Here is a 23,828-nt window from a genome sequence, read left to right as displayed (position 1 = left end):
TCCTGTTTAATGTTCTTAATGTCTCTCCTTTGTTTTTTTTTATCTCTTTAATGTGAAGCACTTTGAGCTGCATTTTGTATGAAAAGTGCTATACAAATAAAGTTATTATTATTATCATTACTTGTAACCTTGGTAACTGTAAATTGACCAAAGAAAGAAAAAAAACAAAACAAAAAACTTCACTCAAAGTACACTTACTAGCTTTTTTTTCTCCGACAAACGAGCAAACTGTGCCCGAGTGGGAAGACTTTAAGATGCGGTTGAAAACTTACCATTACATAGTAAAAATAATTTATAAGTAAGTAAGTAAAGTTTATTTCTAGAGCACATTTAAACACAGCTTAAACTGACCAAAGTGCTGTACAGAAAGGAAAAAAAACACAGAAAGAAAATACCAACAACAACAATAAACAACAATGTACAAATACAGAATTACAGACATGATAACAGATTGAAGCCAGCGAATAAAAATGTGTCTTTAACCTAGATTTAAAAACAGAGATGAAAGGAGCACATCTGATATCTAACGAGCAGCAACTGCAAAGTCACCTTTTAGTTTTAGTCGTTGGGACATACAAGAGAGATTTATCTTCACATCTAAGAGACCTGAGTGTCTGTGAATAAGGACTATTCAGAGCCTCGAAAGCGATCAGCAAGGTCTTAAATTAAATTCTAAAATAAACAAGGAGCCAATGAAGAGAGACTAGGACCGGAGTGATGTGTTCACACTTTTTAGTACCAGTCAACATCCTTGCAGCTGTATTTTGGTCCATCTGTAGGCGAGTTAATGAAGACTGGGGAAGGCTTAAATACAGGGAACTGCAGTAGTCCAGTCGTGATGTAATGAAGGCATGAATTACTTTTTCCATATCATGGAAAGACAGAATTGGCTTGAGTTTGGGAATGGTTTTTAACTGATAGTAACAACAGAGCTGATTTGCTTGTCAAGACATAGCTAAGGATGAAGGATAACACCATCTGCTTTATAAGAAATAGTAAGTCAAGATTATGGCTTCTTAAATCTAAATTATGAGACAGTATGATATGATTATGAAATAAGGCCACGTTCAGACCGACATTAGCTCTGCATGAAAAAACGCAGCCTTTCTCATTCATTTGAATGGAGACCGTCTGTCGGAGCAGGGCAGCAACCCAGAGAGCTGCGGCTGAAAAGTTGAACCAGACTCAACTTTTGCTGCAACACAACATGACGTCATCCTGCAAGACACCGCGTTGGGCTATCACATACATGCAAGTGCACATTCCTGGTGGATTACTTTGTAGTTATAACTGTTCCAGAGTTGTAAAAATCCTGTCTGTGAGTATTACAAAGTCCAACTAGACTTTCTGGCTGGTATTTCATTGCCTCACGACACCTTAAACTTGCATTAAATGATTTTTTGGCCTCTTAGGGTTAGTGGAAACAAGCAGTGAACACAACACTGACATATCATCAGCTTTTAAATTGATGTGTTGAACTTGTCAGCAAACAGTTGATTATTTCCACATCCAGCAGTTACGGAGCCTCATTATTATTCATTTGGAGTTGTGTTTCTGTCCACCTGGTGAATATAAATCCAATATTTACTCTCTTTTTGCTCTGTGTTTGTTCTCTACCACCTCCTGAGGGAAATATCTGGCTGCTAAATGCTCCACTATGTTCACCAGCTAACTGTGTGTGTTTGCCGTTTGGTGTTGAGCAGGTAGTGTACAGTGGCTTTTTAGAGCTTTTTCTCTAAAAACAGCTGCCTGCTGCGGCTGAAAACGACACTATGAGAGTGCCGAGAGTGAACCAGAACAGTAAAGTTGCAGCCGGACAGATAAACAATAAGCTGAAACTCATTATAAAGCTCCATAAAGCCAAGAGGAGCTGTAGGTTCATCACCACGAGCCACGATCAACACATTACGCACAGCTCAGACATTGATATCATGAAAATATAGATTATAGCTGCTTTAAACAACTCAACATGTTTTAACGCTGGGCAGTTTTCTGACTGAATTCCCTTTAACAAGTTTAAAATTTGACTTTCTATCTCAGAGAGAGTGAATAAGCGTCAAACTGTTCCTTTAAGAAGAGGGTATTTCTGAACATGTCTAATATTTTCTCATGAACTGCTGCATTTATATGAATAAAAACATTCTGACGTCACTGCATAGTTGTCTTATCACTGTGTATTTTAATCCAGAGCTCCAGCAACTCAAATGTGAATGTTTTCTGGTTTCTTTAGTCCTCTGTGACAGTAAACTTGACTCTCTGTGGGTTGTGGACTGTTGGTCGGGACATTTGAGGACATCAGCTTGGGCTTTGGGAAACCGTGATCGACATTTTTCATCATTTTTGTGACATTCATGGGCCAAACAACTCATTGATTGATCAAGAAAATAATCAACCCTGATGGAGGTATGGTATGGTCTTTCTGAGTCCTTTTATCACCATTAAAACTGTCTTTTATATGACGCAAATCTAATTTAATTTAAAATAAATCTAATTTAAAATAAATCCCCCCCCAAATCCAACATGACATGCAACTTTGGCATCTCTCCTAGATCTAAAAGTAAAGATTTTGTGGCTTTGTGAAACAGAACGAAGCCGATTATCAAAGCCAAACCAACATAAAACTATCACACAACTAATGCCAATCTCATTAAACCAACACAAACTCACCCGGGCAGGGCAGAGCCGAGTCCCTGGCTGTGAGCAGCAGCAGCAGCAGGAGGAGGAGGAGGAGTGGTCAGGCTGCTGGACGGACTGATAGTTCAGCTGTTGGGGGTTTGGAAAAGCCTCAGTCAGTTCAGCTGCTAACACAGACTGAGAGCACAGGTTATATATAGAGCAGACTCTCACTCCTGTCCAGGAACAAACAGGCTGAAGGAGAAGCTGAACATCTTGTGGCGGAAAGAAGAACAGGTTTTTATTTAGGCTTAAATAGTCTTGATTCTTCACATCTCTCCCTCTCCCTCTTTCTGTCTGTCTCACACTGTGAGTTTACAGACCAAACTTGGAGAAAACGAAGAAGCTTCACACCGTTCAGTTAGTTTGCCTTAAAACTTTGGCAGAGAAGAAGAAAGAAAAAAGTAAAGGTTGGGACTGAGAGGAAAGTTAAAGGAAAGAAGATATTTAAGAGATAAACTGACAGATGTTGTGCTGCCAGTGAACTTATTGAAAAAGAACTGGAGTCATTTCGGGACTGAACGTCTGCGACACCTTGGAAGTGCTGAGAGACAGGTAGGAAAAGTTTGATGTCATCACCAACAGGTGTCTATTAAAGTTTGACTCTCGTTAATGTTGAAAAAGGTTTTGACGTTTGCTGGTAGAAGAAAAAAACAACAAATTTTTGATAATATATACTTTGTGTAATACTCAAATATTGTATTTATCATCTATAAATTATAAAAAAAGTCAGTTTAACAGCAAATACCCCAAAATTCTCATAAATTAAATGTATATAAGATAGTAAAAGCTAATTGATTATTGTAATACCAAAGAAAATAACTTCTTTAACAAGGACGATGTCAGTGCTGCAGTGATTTGTTGGGATGAGTTTATTAACTGAATTTTGATGGTTGAACAAGTTATTTACACAATATAAAAGTAAACATACCAAATGTCATGACACCTTCCGATATGTGCAGATTTCTTTGCTTTTTAAAATACTTTTGTTATTTGAACACTTTTGGGGGTTTTGGACTCTATTCAAACAAAAACTGCATCATGTTAAGATGTTGCTCCTGGAAGACATCAGTCAATATTTTTTGACATTTTATAGACTAAATGATTAAAGTCATCAAAGTATATTAAAAAGAACTATCCAGAGATTAATTAACAATGACAATAGTTTAAGTATTTGTATGATGTTTGCTGGGCATTACTGTGAAGGTGTTGAAAACTGTCACAAATTATTCTTTCTTGTCTGTATTTACAGAAATTTGCCACTTTATGATTCACCTTCAGGTGTACTTTTGCAAATTTATTTTGTAATACTGTTAACATATAACTAAAGCACAATATAAACTGCAATGACATGGATGTTTAGGTAACACCGGCATTATTTTAAGGAGAGGTTCTTAAGGAAAACCTAATTTCAACCAATTTATCATTTAAGTTTATATTGTGCATACATGGTGCATATAGTTACATAAATTTGTGCTTAAAGGACTAGTATGTAAGATTTAGTGAGCTCTATTGTCAGAAATGGAATAGGTTCCTCATAAGTATGTTTTAATCAGTGTATAATCACCTGAAAATAAGATTCAGTGTGTTTTTGTTACCTTAGAATGAGCCCTTTATGTCTATATAGGGAGCGGGTTCTTTTCCACGGAGCCCGCCATGTTGCACCGCCATGTTTCTACAGTAGCCCAGAACAAACAAACCAAACACTGGCTCTAGAGAGGGATTTTCGCATTTTTTATGCATTTTTCACAAGTTTTGCAGCCCCCATAGGCTCTCCTACATGCTTGAAAGTGAGGGGAGGGGTATTCAGATGGTTGCAATCTGCAGCCTCACCACTAGATGCCACTAAATCTTACACACTGGTCCTTTAATTGAGTGACAATGTGTCAACAGCTCATTAGTTGCATTTCCATTTGCCTGTTTTTATTTGCATTTTCAATTTGTGCATAAAAAACAAGTGGAAACGCTGAAAATGTAAAGAAAATTCTTGTTTAGGCTGAGGTGTAAAAGTTGTATCAATAAAAGCAAAATGTGACAAAGTGCAATGTAAACAGACTTAGTGGATAAATGATGACGTACATGAAGAATGTGACTTAAACGTCACTCAAGCTTCCACTGAAGAGACGCAAACATTATCTGTGTGGAGCGATGAGGAGACTAACGTTTCTCAAATCAATACATGAAACAAACAGAAATGTCGTATTTTCATCATGTTTTCCACATGGTTTTCCATCATTTGAGCTTTGACTGCTGCTCTTCTAATGATGTCATCTAATTGTGTCCTCTTCTTCTGCAATGTTTTAATGTCACAAACTAGAGAATTAGTGCCACCAGCTGTTTATCAGCAATGACCCAACTCCTAATATTCGCAAAACAATGGATGGAAATCTTTTTTTGTTGACTTTCTGGAAATTTGGTTAAAATTTGCCTTACTTTTGGATGGAAACCTTGGTGTTTTTGCTGTGATGGTCCCCTAGATAGTAAATCTGGCCCTGTTTGTCATTGTAATCACTGATAAATCCATATCCTGATAAAACAAAAATTTAAATTCTGATCCCATGTCGAGTTTACTTATGCAGCCCGAAAATCACACATTTGTCTCAGAAGGATTTACAATCTTTATGACATATGACATCCTCTATCCTCGAGATCCTCGATCCAGATTAGAGACAACTCCTCAAAATACCCTTTAATGGAAAAAAGGGAGAAACAGAGGATGCAACAGATGTTATGATACAGAGCAGATAAAAGAAGCCATAGAAAAATGACACAATGGAGAAATAAAGTCCAGAATACATAATGTTAAGATAATATAAAGCGTATGGAGTGAAAAGTGTGATTCTGAGTTTCTGGAATGAGCGTACACCCACTAAACCATGTTGAGTGTCTGTCTGTGCTCCTACTGACTCATGAATGCAGCGGCTGTGAGACAGCCACACAGTGAATCAGTGAGTTATGACTCCCTTCATTCACAGCCCACTAAATGCTTGTTTCAGGAAGCCATACATTAGAAGGCATTCATTTAATAGATCTTTTTTTTTCTCTGGGGGACGAGCTGCTCTTACCGATAGCTGCACAATATGGAGGCACAGAGATGATGCAACACACAAAATAATGGCAGCTTCTGTAGAGCCACAATAGCTGTAGGAGTGTAGGGATGGTAGTCCACCATTTTAGTCCAGACTGAAATATCTCAACAACTGTACAATGGATTAGCATGAAATTTGGTCCAACCATTCATGGTCCACAGAGGAGAAATCCTGCTGACTTTGGTTATCCTCTGGGTTTCACTCTAGCGCCACCATGAGGTTGACATCTTTGGTTTTTAAGTGAAATGTCTCAACAACTATTGGCTGGATTGCTGTAACATTTGGTACAAACATTCATGTCACCATTACGATTAGTTGTATCAACTTTGGTGATCCCCCGACTATTCCTGTTGCGCCATCATCAGGTTAAAGTTTTAATTTGTCCAATATTTTGGTTCATGAATACCTGCCAAACTGACATGATTGTACTTGTTAGCATGCTAACATGCTAAACTAAGATGGGTTGAGTCCAAAATCGCTCCCTCCTTCACTCATTCACCACTCCCTATAACAGACACTCAATAGTTTAACATATAGTGAGCAGCAAATGGAGATTTAGGACACCCACTAAGCATTATTATCATTTTGCATCATTACACTGTCACCTGTAGAGTCACACAATGTAATTTCACATCTATAAAATTATGGGATTGTTAGCAGAAAGTAATGTGCATGTCATGGACACTGCCTTTTCATTCCATTATTTGAGTTTTTTAAGCAACAAAGATAGAGATAGCAGATTACCACTTTTAGCTCAAGGGCACTGATGTGACATCTCACGGACAGGGCAGGTCTCTCCCCTTAAATATGGAAAACATGGCCCATTTGATCTATGTGAAAGCCAAACAATAAACAGAGGGGCTCTTTGGCTCGACCTTCCCTGTGTTATTGTACCCAGCATGCTTTGCCCTGCCCAGATCTCCCGGGACCTTCCTCTCCATTAATAGCTTTTCTTTCCACTGTTTTCATTGCAGGTTATTTTAAAATCCCACCAAAAGGCTTATTCGTTGTGAACATCCAGGCAGCAGAAACCAAGACTGTGGAGTTGGTCATTTTCACTGAATATTCAGTAACTTCAGTTGTATATCAAGATAGAAACAGAAAAGAAAAATTTGAAGTTAAAACCCTGAAAATCCTCCCAAAATTCTGGGTTTTAGATGTCACCTTTGTCAGCCTGTCTGTCAGCAGGACGTCTCAAGCTAAAATTTATCAACACGTTTCCATGAAATTCGGTGGACAGCTCGGCGCCACGCCAAGGGACCACTGATTGGGTTTTGGTGATGATCCATATCTGGGATTTTTACCAGTTGTTTTAAATCCTTTTGGGATGCTGAAAGGGTCAAAAACATATAATTTACACCAAAAATGTTGTGTTGATAGAACACAATGTGGTGAAGAATTGTTCCTGTGTCACTTTTGGTTTGTGATGTTGGTTATGTGGTCGTTTAGCAGTATTAATATTTCGTGGTCTGCAGAGATTTATTCCCCATCCTTCGGTAACCCCCTAACTTTTGTTCAACGTCACCATGAGGTCAAACTTTCCACTGAGGGCCATGATAAGGTATTTCAAAAACTAATGGCCTGGGGTTTATTCCAAGAAGCAGGATGACTAACTTATCTGGACAACTTTCCAGAATCAAAGCCAACCCAGGTCTTTGTCAAGCCCATTTTTCAGATTTGAGAGTTTTCAAGTCCAAGTTCATCTTTTTTATTTGTCATTTGTGCAGAATAACATGTAATCTGTACAATGAAATGCTTAAAATGAGGCTCGGGACAGCAATGCAGGCAAGAGTAATTACAATAACACAATTACACAATAACAATAAGTAAACAATAAGTAAGCAAAAATAAAACAAACAAAAAAGTAAGACTACAGATACTACTACAGATAAGGAAGCAAAGTTATCCAGCTAACTGTGCGATTTTGGGCTGTCTGAAAGTTGACAATCATGAGAGAACCGTGGTGAAATCTTTGGTTGTCGATCTAAAACGTTGTCCTTGATTCCACCATGAGACACATACGGTGGCCCCTAAAGACAAAGCAAACACAAGACTGAAAGCACAAACATTAAGAAAAACACGCTCAAATAATCGAGAAATGCTTCAAATACCAAAACATATTTAAAAAAAAGGGAAAACATGTACAAAGAAGCGCTCTGGGCTGCTTAAGTGACACCATCAGGTCAAACTGACCATTTTGAACACAAGATATCAAAAAGCAATAGCTGGATTTCAATGGCGTTAGCTGTGGATCATTCATGTTCCTCAGAGGACTATTCACAATAAATTGGTGACCCCCTAGCTGACCAGCACCACCAGTAGGACAAAATTCCTACTAGATCCTACAAGATAGGGAAGAGATTTACTGTGTTGATACTCAATTTGCAGTTTTCTCTCTCAACTATGAACACAACATACATACAGAATTAAAGAAAAAACATGAATAAATGTGTAGAAATGTACCAAATTCAGGTGCTTCCATACAGATCACTGGGGCTATCTGAATGGTTTGTTGAGTATAAAAATGATGTGAATCAGATCTCAAACCAAGCGACGTGCTGGACAGCGATCTCCACCTCCATCATCAAAACACAAAACGAGGAAATATGTTTCTGAACAGTGATGTTCATCCCTCCAGTAGAGTTCAGAGACTTACAGAATCTATGAGGAGGAGCATTGAAGAAGTTACTAACACGCTTAACGTTCGGATTTACTTTCATTCGTTACGTGTCTGGAAAGTTTTATCTGCTGAAAACACTCAATGAGAGACAGATAACCTCGTTGTCTGGTACCATTCAGTGAGCCATGCAAAAAGTACCGAAAAAGACATGCTTGTTTTATTAAAATATTAACTGCAGGGGAGTTAAGCATCTTTTCTCCTCTGACCTTCATCTGTACTTCATCATCTCTTCTGATAAGTTTTCTGTCAATGTTTGCCTTGAAATCGGCTGCTTCATGTTGCAACAGAGTCACTGTGTCTTCCAGTGGCAGCCCAAGGCCAGCTGATAAGAAGGGAACCATGAGATCATTCTGCTAATTCAGCTCAGTAATCTGTGAGGGATGCTAACAGGGGGACTTTTAGCAGAGTCTGCCCTCTTGTTTGGTTTCATAACAGCAACTGATGTTCCCATGACAGCATAACAGGGACCAGAAAGGAGGACTGGGTTTGTTTGGGTACAGTTTCCCTTTCCAGGAGGGCACATTAAACAACTGATAACATCATGATGGATGACTCTGGGAAAGATGTGATGTTGGGGATCCTGCAATTAAAGCTCTTTGTTGTTGCAGGTTCACAGCTCCTCTCTAAGCCCCCCAATAAGCAACAGAATCATGTGAATCGTTGGGGGTCACCATGCTGCTTTTCTGAATAAAACTAGAATTTCTGAATTCGTGTCACATGAGGAGACTGCATCACTGTTCCAAATTACATTTTTCTCCTCAAGAAAAGCAGTCTGGCTGCCAATTTGTCCAAGTGCCCAAACAAATTAAACCTATGCAGCGTAGAAAGCATCGTACCCGACTATGGGCATGCTAACCTGTTTACTTTAGCATGTTAGCATGCTAACGTGCCCCTAGTGTGGCCATAAATCAGCCAAGTATCCCTATGAATTATGTTCATGTTGGACAATTCCCTACCTCACCATATATGTCCAGTGCCAATGCAGGAAGTAATGTGTTCTTTATGAAGTGAGGTGGAAAGAAACAGTTCGGAGGTTGGCCGTGTAGCATGAACGCCAAGTTAACGCTCACTCTTTTATTGACCATAACTACGACTTTTCTCTAATCTTAACCATACTGTAGTTCCTATGTGCAGATTTGTACAAAGGAAGAATTTTGGCAGCGCTGGCAACAATTGCATTGAATGTCAGGCGATAGGGTTATATGGACTTACAGTGTTTAAGTTTAAATGCTCCTGCACACTATTATCAGCTCTTAAAACAATACTCACATGCCCATATATACAGTAAAAATGTACAAGTGTTAGTGGTCGCTGACATTTCTCGTGTCCATACTGGCTTTAAAGAAATCCCTTTCTAAAGGAATTTCAATAGAAGATATGTGGAAAAAATGCAAAGTAAAAAGTACATTTGAAGCTAATATGATGCTTTAGCAGTCAGAGTAAGTCAAGTCGAGTAGGTATCCATGGGGTCCAGGTGTAAGTGGATGTGTAAATAGACTAAGATGTTAGCTGTATAAACCTTATAAAGTGATAAAATGTCGATGGTTTTGTTCTGCTGCCCCCAAGAGGCCAAAATACAGCTGTAATAGATGATTCTATAGTACAAATTAAAAAGTAATTCGCTAAAGCTTCTAATTTGTGAGATAATAGGACACACTCAAGAGCCTAAATTTAGCAGATTCTTGCTATTACTGATTTTTAGCCATGCTAGTGGGCTATGTTGTTCAGTTAGTCGGTCAGTCCGCCACTTTGGTCCAGACTGAAACATCTCAACAATTATTCAATGGATTCCCATTAAATTTTGTACAGATATTTTAAGTGTCCAAAATATAATTCTGATGACTTTTTTGATCCTCTGATATTTCCTGTAGCGCCACCAGCAGGTCAAAGGTTTCACTGACTCCGTGAAATGTCTCAGCAGCCACTACTGGATGGATTGGTAAAGATATTCATGGTTCACAGAGGATGAATCAGACTGACTCTGGTGATCCTGTGACTTTTCCTTTATTGCCACCAGGAGGTTCACATTTGTAGTTTTGAGTGAAATGTCTCAACAACTATTAGATGGATTGCTATAAATTCTGGTATAAACATTTATGAATTATTGGTGAATCATTGACTTTTCCTCTAGTTCCTTCATTTGGGCGAATGTTCAATGTGTCCAATACTTCGGTTTATGACCAATTCTTATCAGCCTCAGCTGTATTTTGTGTTTAGTGCTAATTTGCAAATGTTAGCATGCTACCACGCTAAACTAAGACAGTGAACATGGTAAACAACCTGCCACAACATGCATCTTGACTTTAGCATTTAGCTCAAAGAGCCGCTAGCATGGCTGTAGATTCTTCGTCTTGTACTATTTTGTCAGATTTAAACTCAACACAAAACCTTCTCACGGATATAAAGAAGCTTCATGCTTACTTAATAAATTTCTATGTCTTTACTTGTAAACTAAACGTCTCCTCTGAGGCCTTTAGGAGTCTTCTCTGAGGCCACTTATGGGATGGTCAAAGTTTATTCCTCTCTTGTGAGTCATTTCTCAAGTCAGTGACAGACATAATTGCTGGTAGGCTGACCACCAACCACTTAAGATTCATCAGCGTTCGGTAGCTAAATGGCTCGTAAAAATGTAAAATGACGCAAGATGAGCATTGACCATACCCTCTTTCACCCTCGTGATATTCTGCTCCCCTCTCTTTACTCCCAGCCCCCCTTTCTCCTCTCAAAGTTTATGAGGGAAGTGACCTCATGCTCATTCCATTTGAAAGGCATGTGAGACTTGGCCGCTTGTCGGCTGCATGTTGGGAGTGATGTCAGCTTTCTGGACTGGTCACCACTGATTAGAGCTCTTGCACAAACCGCTGGGAGGATAAAAACCTGCCTTGTCTCAGCCCATGAATTCCCCCCCAAGACTGACGTGGTCTGGGAATATAGTGTAATTTGGACTGTTAAAGCTGCTCTGAGCAAGATTTTTTTTGTGTACTGGCTGCAACAGAAAGGAGCATTAAGGTGTCATAATGGGACATTGGCTCTTTGTTAAGGAAATTACAAATCAAATCTTAACCGTGAAGATATTTTCTCAAATAGAAACAAAGAAGTTCTTCATTCAGGCAAAACTCAACTGCTTCCAAATGTGTATATGTGCTGATAGACATCTTAATCATGAATACTGAGCTACAAGTGTGAGAGGCTGTGAATAAAAGCATCCAATACTAGAAAAGTAATATAACACTTGAGCTTCTCAGGTCATTTTTGAAGACTTTCTGCTCAACCTTAAATCTCTTAAAAAGGCTTCATTAGGTTGGAGAAAGATTGTAGTTTTGGATAAATATTAAAAAGTAAACACATTATGCCTCATGTCACCAATGACTTTTTCAATATTTGACCAAGACCACCATCATTTCCCTGATCTCTAACGTGCTCCTGGAGTTGACTAAACACAAACATAAAATGTTAATCATGCTTTATGATATATATTTGGCAGATATATTCAGTGGCAAAGCCTTGCAGCCATTCTTTAAAACGTCTCCTTTTTTTGTTAAAAGGTAAAAGGTGGATTTGTGTTTCTTTCAAAAACATATTTGCTCTTATAAAGCAGTAGCATATAAACTCTGGGGTGACATTGTAGTCTGTCACACTCATAATATAAACTGTTTACATATGACAAAGACTTCATGCCTTTTAAGGTAATTTCTGAAAATCTGTCCATTTATACTGAAACAGAAAACAAAGTTGTTGAATCTTTTTTTTAATTTCTCTTTCTGCTGGAAACCAGCAAAACCTTTCAACAACAGAGTTTTCCAGCAGGTTAAACCTTCACTCTGGTGGACAATTTACACTGAACAGATTTAAACTTACATATCAGTATATAGTATAAAATGGTAATCATGGCTCATATCTGCCACCCTGCTCTGCTGTCGATCAAACCACTATTTTATACTTGCAACATAAACCAGTTGAGGTCAATGACATCATGAAGCTTATTTTTTCATTTATATATTTTCACTTTGTGCTTTCAGGCAAATAAACTACTATCAAACAGTGATTCGATTGTGTCATAATTTCCAGCTGCACGAAGGCAGTAATTCCTGCGCTGCTGCACTCAGACTGTAGATCAACTTACTACACTTACAAGATCATCTGACAACTTATACAGATCAATCACAACAGCTGTATTGTGATCGGCTGTATTAGTAAGGCCAGAGGAACTCTAGCTCTACCTCACTGAGCAAAAATACTTGTAGCATTTGGTAATGTTTATCCATGAAAGGTCAGGATTACAAACGACTTTCCTTCTTCTTTTCAACAGAGATGTAGATAACTCTGAAATAACCTGCCTGCACTGAGTCCAAAACCTCTGACTCGCTTTTCACGCTTGGTTTTACATTAAACTGGGCTGCATTCATGTTTTCTATTTTTGGCGTGGCCTGTTCAGGGCCCTGCTGCTCACTCATCCGTGGAGCTCTAATACCTCCATGTAAGGTCGCAGGTAATGATTGCAGGGTCGTTGCAATTGAAAGGCAGAGGTCGTCTGCAACATGATACTGTGGATAAACCTGAATCTCATATCATTTAATGTGTGTAGCCACTGCAGAAACCTTACTGCTGCTGCTTTTATCTCCTTTCAGCTGTTAACAAGTGACTTTCTGACTTTGTGGTTTAGACACACTATAGATTTTAATTAAAACATCTCATTCCAGAAAAGGTTTTTAATACATTTCATGAAGTATAGATGGAGGATAATCCTGAGAAAAACAGTTTTAAGTCGACTAATGCCTTTTTAACCCTTTTAGATCACATCCTCGGTCATATTGTGCACCTATTTAACAATATATGCCCAAAAATACAAAAAAGACATTTCTTTGTATTCTTATATAAAAAATCCAATCATATTTTTCTTCGGCAAAAGAAAATACGACGTGTGCTTATGTAGGCTTGAACCAACCAATTTCAACCAATAATATCATGACATCCACCAATCAATCAATCTTCAACTTTTAGCATCACAGAGCTGATATTCATTATGGCTCGTCTACTTTTCAACGTTCAAATCAAATTCCTCCCAACGTTACGTCCCATCTGTCTATCTTGTTTCACGATACACTTGTTAGATACTCACGAAATGTTGTTTCATCTGGACTTTAATCATATTTTGTAAAAATGGGAAATAGCACCATTTGTTGTAATAATTGCAATAAATTTGTTGTGGCTAAAACTCGTAAAATGTATCAGATTAACATACCAAATTTGGTGTAATTTAGATATTGATGAGCTAGATTTTTTTCCCCCAAAATAAGCCTGTTAATAAAATGTAGCCTGCATATTGCAACTACGATATAGCACAACAGAACTGGTTAACAGAGGTAGCTTTTGCATTTTTAGACACTCTAGCTGCATGGCTCTGGATGGTAATGTTAGTGGTCAGTCCACCACTTTGGTCAATCGGCTCAACAACTGTTGGATGGACTGCCATGAAATTTGGTACAAATATCTGTGGTCCTGAGACGATTAATCCTGCCAACTTTGATGATCCTGAGTTTTCATATAGCACCACCAGCAGCAGTAAGTTTTCACTTATTCAGTTAAATTTCTCAACATCTACTTCATACATACTTAATAGTTGCACTCTGGCCTGAATAACAATTTAATCCAAACTGGGAACAAAATTTAACCGCAACCTGAGCTGGATCGCTATCACATTGCCTCAGCTGTCTTCATTCAGCTGCCCGCTAGTCGCCACAGTTAGCAAAGTTGTTGTGGAGCGTAGGAGTAAAATGTCTTGTTCAAAACTAGCGGATACAAAAAAAAGAAAGGTTGACGGTGAAAAACATGCATTTAATGATGACTGGACTAAGAAATATGTGTTCATTTTGCCTGACGGAAGTACTAAATTGTTGGGGAACACAAAACGCCACTATGACACTTAACATGCCTGTTTTAAACAAAACTACTCTAAAAACATGAAGGCAAAAACCATGAAACTGAAACAGTTGAAGTCGTGATATCAAGCAGAAAAACTGTAAAATGAAACATTTTCAACAGTGAATACAGTGAAGAACTCACTAATGAACACTTAGACCAGTGTCTCCGCCTGTCCATTGCATCCTTTTATGCTCAAGTTAAAAGACTCGGTTATATAACGAAGGTCTCACATTAATATAGAAACGCTGTATGGTATGACATTCCCATCAGCTCCAGTTGTACATTGTGTTTATTGATAAATAGAAAATGGAAGCTCGCTGTGATTTAAAAGGTGATACAGACTAAACCTGGATGAGTATCTCAGGCTTATTGTTTCAAACTCAGAGTGCAGCTGAGGACACACTCACCTTCCTCTCTTAAAGGTGAACTACTGATAAGAAATGTGAGATGAACTCGTTAAACAGTTATATAGAAGATGTTCCGCATTCTGTCTGGATATAGAAACAGTACTTTAAATGACACGTGCCGGCGGACGAGTGTCGATTATGATCCGTCTATTTCGGATGTAGCCATGACGTGCTAAAGATGGTAATGTGAGACTGTAGTGACATTCAAGCCCCAACTATAAGTGTCACTATTTCAAGCACGGGGTGCTTGATAGACTGATATTGGTCAAGCACTGTACAGTACATGTCAGCCTGAAATGTCGAGTGGTTTTCCATGGATCCATAAAACTTCTGACTGACACACTGATGCAACAAAACTCTACCGGTTTCCTCACTGTGACTTCTGTGGTTTAGAACATGTTTTTGGGGGTATTTCTGTGTTGCCATATCATTCTCGGTGCAGGTATATGTGCACATTCAGCATTTTGACCGGTGCAAAGTGGACGCCTGTGCAAGGGTTCACTGTGATTTATGAGCTCATTGGGCCTCTAAACTGCTTGTAACCTTATGACCTTTCCCTTACCGGGTTAAAAAGGTTGTCTGCAACTCTGATGGCTCTAGTTGGATGCATATTAGAAGGAGCTCTGGACCTTTTCCCCTTGATTGAATCACTACTCAAACCCTTGTAAAGTTAAAAATGTCAACTTTTCATTTTTTTTGTTTGATGGCCATGTATCTTTGAACAATCCTGTCTCCTAGAAATGACGTTTATATACGACTGAATTGCAACAGCAAATACGCTTTGCTAGAAACGTAATGCTGGCTGAGTTATGTTTTCTCTCAACATTGTGAGAAAATGTTAATGTATTTGTCAAGTTGCAAAATGATACTGAATGTATGAGTACATAGTTGTCATTTTCCACCAAAATATCTGATCTTGCAGTAAAATATCCGCTAGTAGAAACTTTTTATGGTTATGTTTAGACTCTGGCAGCAGTTGGTTAAGGTTAGAGAAAGATCGTGGTTTTGGTTTAATACAGAAAAGAAACTTGGATCCCAACATACTGATTAACATTTAAACAAAACATCAATCTTTCACTAACTGAAACCAAAGTCCTTTTGTTGCTTAAACCTGAACACACACACAGGACTCAGGATGTGAACTTCGCTCTCTGGTGTCAGAGTCCGGCATCTTGTTCGCCCCCCATCCACCTCGACTTCAGAGCTTCATTCATTTGAAAAAATATTACCTGTAAACATAATCCAGGCAGAGATTACATTTGTCAACACAATATAATTGGGAAAACAATTTAGTTGTATATGAACGTTTCTATGAGACGGGGCTGCATTGAATTGTAAAATTTGAGTAAATAAATATATTTTCACCTACTTTCCTATGTTTGCTTTTCTGTTTATATTTGTTGTCCTTGTTTTAGCTATACAGTATGTCTATGTGTAGCTTCCAATCCCTTTTATGCCTTAAAATCACTGGTTCTGGCATTTCTTAAAGTCATACAGCGTCTACATACAGTGTTTCTGAAACCATGTGTCACAAAGACAACAAGTTTCACATCTACGTTCTCTTGCTCGTGTTTAAAATATATCAACAATAATCAGTGAATTGTTATTTATTCTTGTCAGCTCCATAATAGTTTGTCATTGCTTCTCGTGAGCGTTGTGAAACACGCGCAAACAATTACTCTGGTATGTACAGATGGCGAGATAATCAAAACTATGACTGTCAGATAACGAGAGCATGTTAGAGTTTGCCTTGAAGAAGGTCTCTGACCCCTGAAGCTCTCTAATTAAAAAGATTCTTGCACAGATTTGAGTGTGCAGATGCTTTCTTCATTTATATATTTTTTTTAGTTCCAGCACCTCTCCGGCAGCTAAGTCTGATAGCGGGTATTTTTTTTCTATTTTAGATAACAAGAGTACAAAACAGCACAAAGCAAACAGCTACCACAGTCACATTTTCCTACTTAAACCAAACAAAACAGTTTGGTAAACGTGTGACATCATCACAATACTTTTTGCCTCGGCTTAATTTATTCTTTTACTTTTACTGTTACGATCTAAAGAAGAACAAAACCAGTGAACCTATTAAAGATCAAATAATAATAATAAACGCTCATATGGATCCTATAATTACATTTGTTTGTGTAACATCCTTCACAAAACCATGTTTTAACAAACACAGAGTAAGACGGAGAGATATTTAAATTATGATCACAAGAAAACAAAGGTTGATTTCTCAAAAATAAATTAGTTGACTCAGTTTTTAGTTGAATCTAATCAAACTTTAGAGCTTCTTGATTGAATCGATTAGTATAAATTCAACCATGGATTCGACTTAATGGCCGAATTTTAGCTGTTGTATCGTTGTGTGTTTCATGTGTCTTCCTGTAAAATAGATAAAAACTGAAACCATAGAAATAATCCTTCAGTTGCCGAAATAATCTCACCGCAAAGTCAGTTAAATAGCCGTACTGGAGCTTTCAATCACATCGTGTGATCTTCTTCCTCAGCAGATGGAGTTTGCTCAGTTCTCATGCTGTAGATGTTAATTTTTCTGGAGTTTTCACTCATTTAGGTTTAAAAATCGAGCTTGAAAACAGCAGTCGACATGATTATATCACCACAAGGTCAATTAAGTACTGTACATTATAGTTGACTTTACTTAAGTTTATGTTATGTTTATGTTATTATTTTGGATTAATGCAGGATTAAAGTTTATCTTTATTACTCCAGAAACTATTACTTTTATCATCATGTACAGCACTAATATTATTGTTTATGTGTTGCTTTGTCTTGTCAGCTTGCCACAGGGTTATTTTAGTCCCTGCTGCTGTTGTTTTATGGGGGAAAGGTAACAACTGGTGTACATAGTGTGTCTGATATAAATTCTCAGAGAGTCAAGTTACTTTGTTTACTGTCTTGCTGTGTTGGTCAAAGAATATTTATTTGAGTAGCCTCACAGGCCGGGGTGATAGGAGAACACTAACCAGGATTACAATAATAATCCTCCGATCTGCAGATAAACCAGAAAATCATTCACACCAAATCTAATTTCCCCGTCGTGAATACACTCAAACTTTGACTCTTTAAAAGGCAGTTTGACCTGCACGTGAACCCGACGGCTCATGAGTCGTGCAGCTTTTCCACATCAGTACAGCCGAACGTCACGTGATGTGGCTAATAATCACAGACATGACTGTTGTTGGAATGCTGCTCTTTTTTCACGAGAAACCACCTTATTCATCCTCGGGCGGCAGCAGCAGCAGCAGCAGCAGCAGCAGTAGTTACCTCCCAGATTTCTCCCACCACTCGCATTTTTTTTTTTACAAGCTCAGTTGCGCAGAAATAGACCTCCAAACAGTCAGGGGCTCCCTGCCAGCTGAGCTCATAGAGGAGGCAAACTTTTGGCTGGTGGATGGTGGAGGTTTCCCATTAAAACTACGTCTCCGTACTGAGATGTGGTAGCTATTTGGATAATTGTTGCTCTGTTCAGCCACGGCATAGTGTTGCTTTCTGATGAGGCAAGTTTATATGCGTTGCGCCTTTCAACAACAAGAGAATTCAAACCACTTTACATCAGGTGTAAAAAAGGCATTAAAGGCAAGCTATAAAAGAAATACAGGGTAATATAAAAAGACATATAAACGGGATTTGAAAGAATAAAATAAAAGACAATTAGCTAAGAGAAAATAAGCACAACTCTGTGAGCTAAAAGATGAAAGAATTTAACACTAAACAAAAATGAGCTGAAGTGTGCAGAAAGGAGTTGAAGTGTATGAGCTGAAACGACAATATCTAACAATAACTGTAAGCACTCAAATGAAGTGTACCAAAAGGAGTTGAAGTATATTAGCCGAAAGGATCTGAAGAAGTCAGTTGATTCTTTGTGGTCGCTAGGACGGGAACAGGTGGATGCTCGGGCTTTTGCAGTGGTTGCTATGGCCTTTCTATGTGGTTGCTAGGTGGTTGCAATAGAGACGTCACATCCACTAGCTTCTGTAACTCAATGCAATCTCTCATTTAGCGTTGTTCTCATCTGTCTTTCTGGAAAAAATGAAGCATGTTCCTGGAGTTTACTCTCTATATTCTCAGACCGCTCAGCTCCACTGCAGCAGCTTCTATCAGAAATTTAAACCTTTGTTATTTTAACAATGTTTTTGTTGTGCGCACAGATAAAACTACAGCCCCCATTAAAAGAACTACAAGTGCAGCGGCGCATATACTTACGTCCATAAAGGCAATAACATGCGCTCCTTGTAGAGCTGTCAGGAAATTTAGTGCTGGCAGCAGTGGTATGATTTTGTGTTTTTGCTGCAGAACTGTTATCATGAGCAAAATTCAACAAAGAAACCGAACCGTGGATTAATGACAAAGTATATTCTATATGCTGTATACTCCTCCTGCTAACTGCCTCCTTCCTCTGAGGACTTTGTATCTAAACTCTTAACATCACTCCTGCAGCACAGATGACTGACTGCATTGCTTTCCCCCTTATGGTGAGTTACAGTGACAGGCCGGAGCTCTTTAAACCTCCTCACAAAGCTGCTCGCTCCCATATATAGTCATATCTGAAACTACATGCCTAAATCATATTGCACATGAAAAACACAAAGTTTCAAGAGCCACAAAGTTGAGTTGGTGGATTTGGACAGCTGCCATGTCTTACAAAGCAGACCTCAAGGAGATCTGTGCAGTTGCATTAAAGTCATGTCTTATCAGACGTCATATTTAGCTTCACATCTGAAGGCTCAGGACAGTTTCTAACGATTAACAACTTAAAAATTTAAGAAAAGGAACTAAAATAAACATGCAATTCCTTTATTGTGATGTATTTCCTGTTGAAATGAAATGTTAATGCTGTATAATTTAAAGCATAAACCACTAATGAGTAAAAGTCAGTTTTATTGGAAGGCAGGAACAAAGGTCAGAGGTTATTTTGCTGATATAATACACATAAAATAAAAGTATTCATTTAGGTTTAAATAGATAAACAATATGATACCAAAACATAGCTAACAAAATGAAAAAACTTGTTTTTTGTTTCATTAGCAGTAGGCTAATTGTTTTTTGTTTGTTATTTGAGGTCACTTAGGGGCAGCAGAACAAGCTGTAAACAAATCATTGACATATTATCACCTTATGAAGTTGCTGTGGCAGTTGTGTTCACAAACCATTGCCTATTTATAGATCCAGCAGACACAGAACAACATTATCATCCCATTGGAGTCGTGTTCTCGTCCATCTGATGAAATCCAATATTTACTCTCCGTTTATTTGGCTCTTTAGCTGCTGGATGTTTGGCTCCGTTCACCAGCTAGTCACTCACTTTAGTCAGGTTTCCATCCAAATATCATTCAAATTATAACCAAAATTTTAGAAAATCGCTACAAGACAATGCAAATTCATTTGCGTTTCCATACGCTACTGTTTTGCAAATATTAATAGCTGAGTCAAAGTAAACAACTGGTGGCGCTGATTCTCTGTTGAGTGCAGTAAACCACAAAAAGAAGAAGATGGCGCAACACGATGACATAATAAATAGAGCGACAGTCAAAGATAAAGTGCTACATATCTAAGCGATGGAGAGCATGTTGCTTTCATGCAGGTAATTGTCAGTGTATTACTTTGGGTGCACCAGTGGTGGACTTATTTAAGTACTGTACTGAAGTACAATTCTGATTGTGCTGAAGTACAATTTCACTCATATGTTCAGTATAATTACTTGTACTTTACTTGAGTATTTCCATGTGATGCTACTTTATACCTCCACTCCACTACATTTCAGAGGGAAATTTTGTACTTTCTACTCCACTACATTTATTTGACAGCTTTAGTTACTTTTCCAATGAAGATTTGACACAATGGATAATATAACAAGCTTTTCAAATGAGATGAAGATGAAATCAGTGGTTTCCAACTTTTTTGGCTTTTTATGTCTTACAAAAAGCAGTGTGATGTTCAAATGTTCAAATGATCCAATATTTCAGCAAAAATCAAAGATTAGAAAAAAAGTCCAAAAACTGAAAACAGATTTGTGTATCAGAGTTTTGTTTTTTCTTCTTTCCTCTCCCATTAATCATCTCACGACCCCTCAGATTTATCTGCTGACCCTTTGGAGTAAAGTAGTTGAAACTAGCTCCACCTCCAGCAGCTACAACAGTAACATGCTGCTCTAACACTGATGCTTCACTATTAATAATCTAATGATGTCATATATAATAATATATCAGTCAGAGGGACCAAACCACTACTTTTACTGCAATACTTGAACTACATCAAGCTCATAATACTTATGTACTTTTACTGTAGTAGGATTTTTCATGCAGGACTTTTACTTGTAATGGAGTGTTTTTACATTGTTGTATTGGTATTTTTAGTAAAGTTCCACCCCTGGCGTCACCAATGCTAACATGTTCTGTACTGCAGTAAACTAAGCTAATTATGTCATGGTTGCTCTTAATCATGGGATAATGAACAGGGAATGACAGCCATTGTGTTGTAATGGTGTCCATTACATCCAGATAAAAATGACTTACCACAGAGGCCAGAAATGCTAGTGTGACCTATATTTACCTCATGATTCATTACAATAGGAGCTGAAACAACTACAAAGAAACACAAACAAATAGATATTTAGGTATGTATTTGACCTCTGTTTAGTCCACAACTGTTGAGACGTTTTAAGCTCACCCAGTAAACAGGGAGTGGCTGTTTATTTACAACAAGTAGTGTTGTAGGACTGTAAGAGCTGCAGCTGTGAAGTAAAATGGAGGTTCAGGCATCCGTGGGATTGCTGATGGCTTATAAAGTGATAGCCCTGGAGCTGCCCCTCTGGACACAAGTGGGAAGACCCTAAAAATACCCCTTTTAAAATCTCACCAAACAAACAGCTGCGATTGCTGCACGGCGTCCAGCTCATAAACAGAGGCGAAGTACGGCCATTAGGTGCATTTACACTGTAGTAGTCTACACAACAGATGAGTGCCAGATGTCTTTTTTTAGTCAGACGGCAGCATAAACCTTTCCTACGTCTGACCAGATAAACACACTGCTGAGCCACATTTAGTCTAGTTTGTTAATAGACGATACTAATAGCAAAATATAACGCTAAGTGTTAGTGTTACTGTTAGCATATCAAGCATTATGCCGTGCTCACATCATGTTGTACAAACTATTATGAACAATTGTGGGAAAATCAGTTCACTTTATCCTCTAAGTTGTCAAAGATATCACAAATTTCTAACAGTTTTGACATCTCCCACTGCAGAAAGAATAAGCTTAGCTGTTCCTGCAAATTCCTGACAATTTACAATATGTAACACAACAGAAATAGCTAACTTAAGCTACATATATGGATCTAGAATAAAGGCTAGTAATGCAACGGGGTAACTATCTTGGAATAATGCATCCCAGGAGCTCCCAAGGAGTTTTCCTGTTTCATTAGCTCTTATTAGCGCTAATGTAACATAGCTATGACCATGTTAGCATTGTAACATTACTGTGTTTGCATGTAACAATAAATGCTAACATTGATATGTAAACGTGTTAAGTGAGCATTAGTGCTGGCATTGGACATAATAACGTTTACATATTGTCATGCTAATGCTAATAATACCATAATGCTAATGTGAACTGAAGTGTTGGAGACTGATTGACCTGTTGGTGGCACTAAATGAAGTCAAGGGATTGCAAAAGTTATTAGGATTCATCCTCTGGGGCTAATGAATATCTGTAGATACAAAAGCAAAATTCACAGCAATCAATCCACAGATCAAAGTGTTGGATTGCAAAACTGTTAGCGTGCCTATAAAATGAGCCATAATAAGCTTTTTTCTACTCAAATTGATCAGAAACCATCATATCTGGGTTCCCTGTAAGAAAAAAAAGTTTCAACAATTTTTGAATATGTGCTATGCCAGACATTTCATCAGGATGCAGCCTGTTTTGGAGACAATTCTGGGGTCGGACCTGTGACCTTCTTATTATTGGATTTGCTCTCTAACCGCTTGAACCACCCTGCTGCCAACATACCTCCTTTTCCACTTATCCACCGTAGGTCTCGTGTGTCGACCATGGGCCACAGCTGTCTGAGGCTGAGAAGTAAATCAGAGGGACCAGTTTAACCTCATCACATCTCTATAAATATCTCTCCTCAGGGAGGAAGAAAGATTCAATATACCATTTATTTGGTGGGTTATATTTTTGGTTTATTTACATTTGTTCCGTAAGAGTTTGACATGTAGATAGAGGCCACAAAGCCATCATAACATGAAGGACTCTTTCACTGCGGTGGTTGCCAGCATTATAGTGTAAACAAATATTTTAAAGCCTCAAAATACATGGAAGACTTGCAGTTAGCCATTATATACTTAGAGCTCTCATGTCATAAGCTTAGATAGAAAACTGTACTTTATAATTATGGGTCAATTTCTATATATAGAATACATGGCCAAAAGTATGAGGACACCTGAGGATAATATGAAGCTTCAAATGAGTCAAATCAAGTGCATATCTTTCAACATTACAGTCTTTTTATTGCCAAAGTCCCTCTTTTTGTTATTATACTTCCACCGCAGTATGAACAGGAGGAATGATTAAGGCGAGAAAAACCTCTCTCAGTGCTCATATGGACAGCTGACTGTTGTTTTAAGACACACTTGAAAAATTGTGAACCTGTCCTTTAACAGATAAATGATGTTGGGCGATAACGCTAGTTCATCGCAAAGTTGTCGTTGAGGTCACAGCTCTGTGCAGACCAGTTAAGTTCTTCCAAACTTAAAGCAAACTGGGAAAACAATTTCTTCTTCTTCTTCTTCTTCTTCTTCTTCTTTGCACCTGGCTTTGCCATGTTGAAGAAGAAAAAAGCCGTCCATGAATTGTTGCCACAAAATGTGAAGCACACTATTGTCTAAAATACAGCGTTAAAGGGGGATTGACTGACTCAAGTGATGTCACTTGAGTCGGCGTCGGTTGGGGCGGAAGACTAAGTTTGATAAGTAAAAAAAACTGGGGATGTGGAGTTAGAAAGAAGTGAGGTCACCAGATCTCTGTAGCTCACTG

The 23,828-nt window shown here is 38.2% G+C and overlaps 1 protein-coding gene across 2 annotated transcripts in view; it reads left to right on the top strand.

The window, feature by feature from the left end:
* Positions 1–2,284: 2,284 nt before the first annotated feature.
* Positions 2,285–23,828, top strand: part of LOC121882478 (filamin-A-interacting protein 1) — a 48,566-nt gene continuing 27,022 nt past the window's right edge. The window contains exons 1-2 of one of the 2 annotated variants that reach the window (XM_042390762.1): positions 2,285–2,403; positions 2,995–3,228. The gene's annotated coding sequence lies outside the window, so the exon portion shown is untranslated. Of the gene's footprint in view, positions 2,404–2,618; positions 3,229–23,828 lie in introns of those variants that run through there. The other variant, XM_042390763.1, reaches the window with a different exon arrangement.

The sequence above is a fragment of the Thunnus maccoyii genome, chromosome 17 (assembly GCF_910596095.1).
Source record: "Thunnus maccoyii chromosome 17, fThuMac1.1, whole genome shotgun sequence".
Classification (NCBI taxonomy): Eukaryota; Metazoa; Chordata; class Actinopteri; order Scombriformes; family Scombridae; genus Thunnus; species Thunnus maccoyii.
Note: the sequence above shows the minus strand (reverse complement) of the source record. Positions and strands in the feature narration are given on the sequence as shown.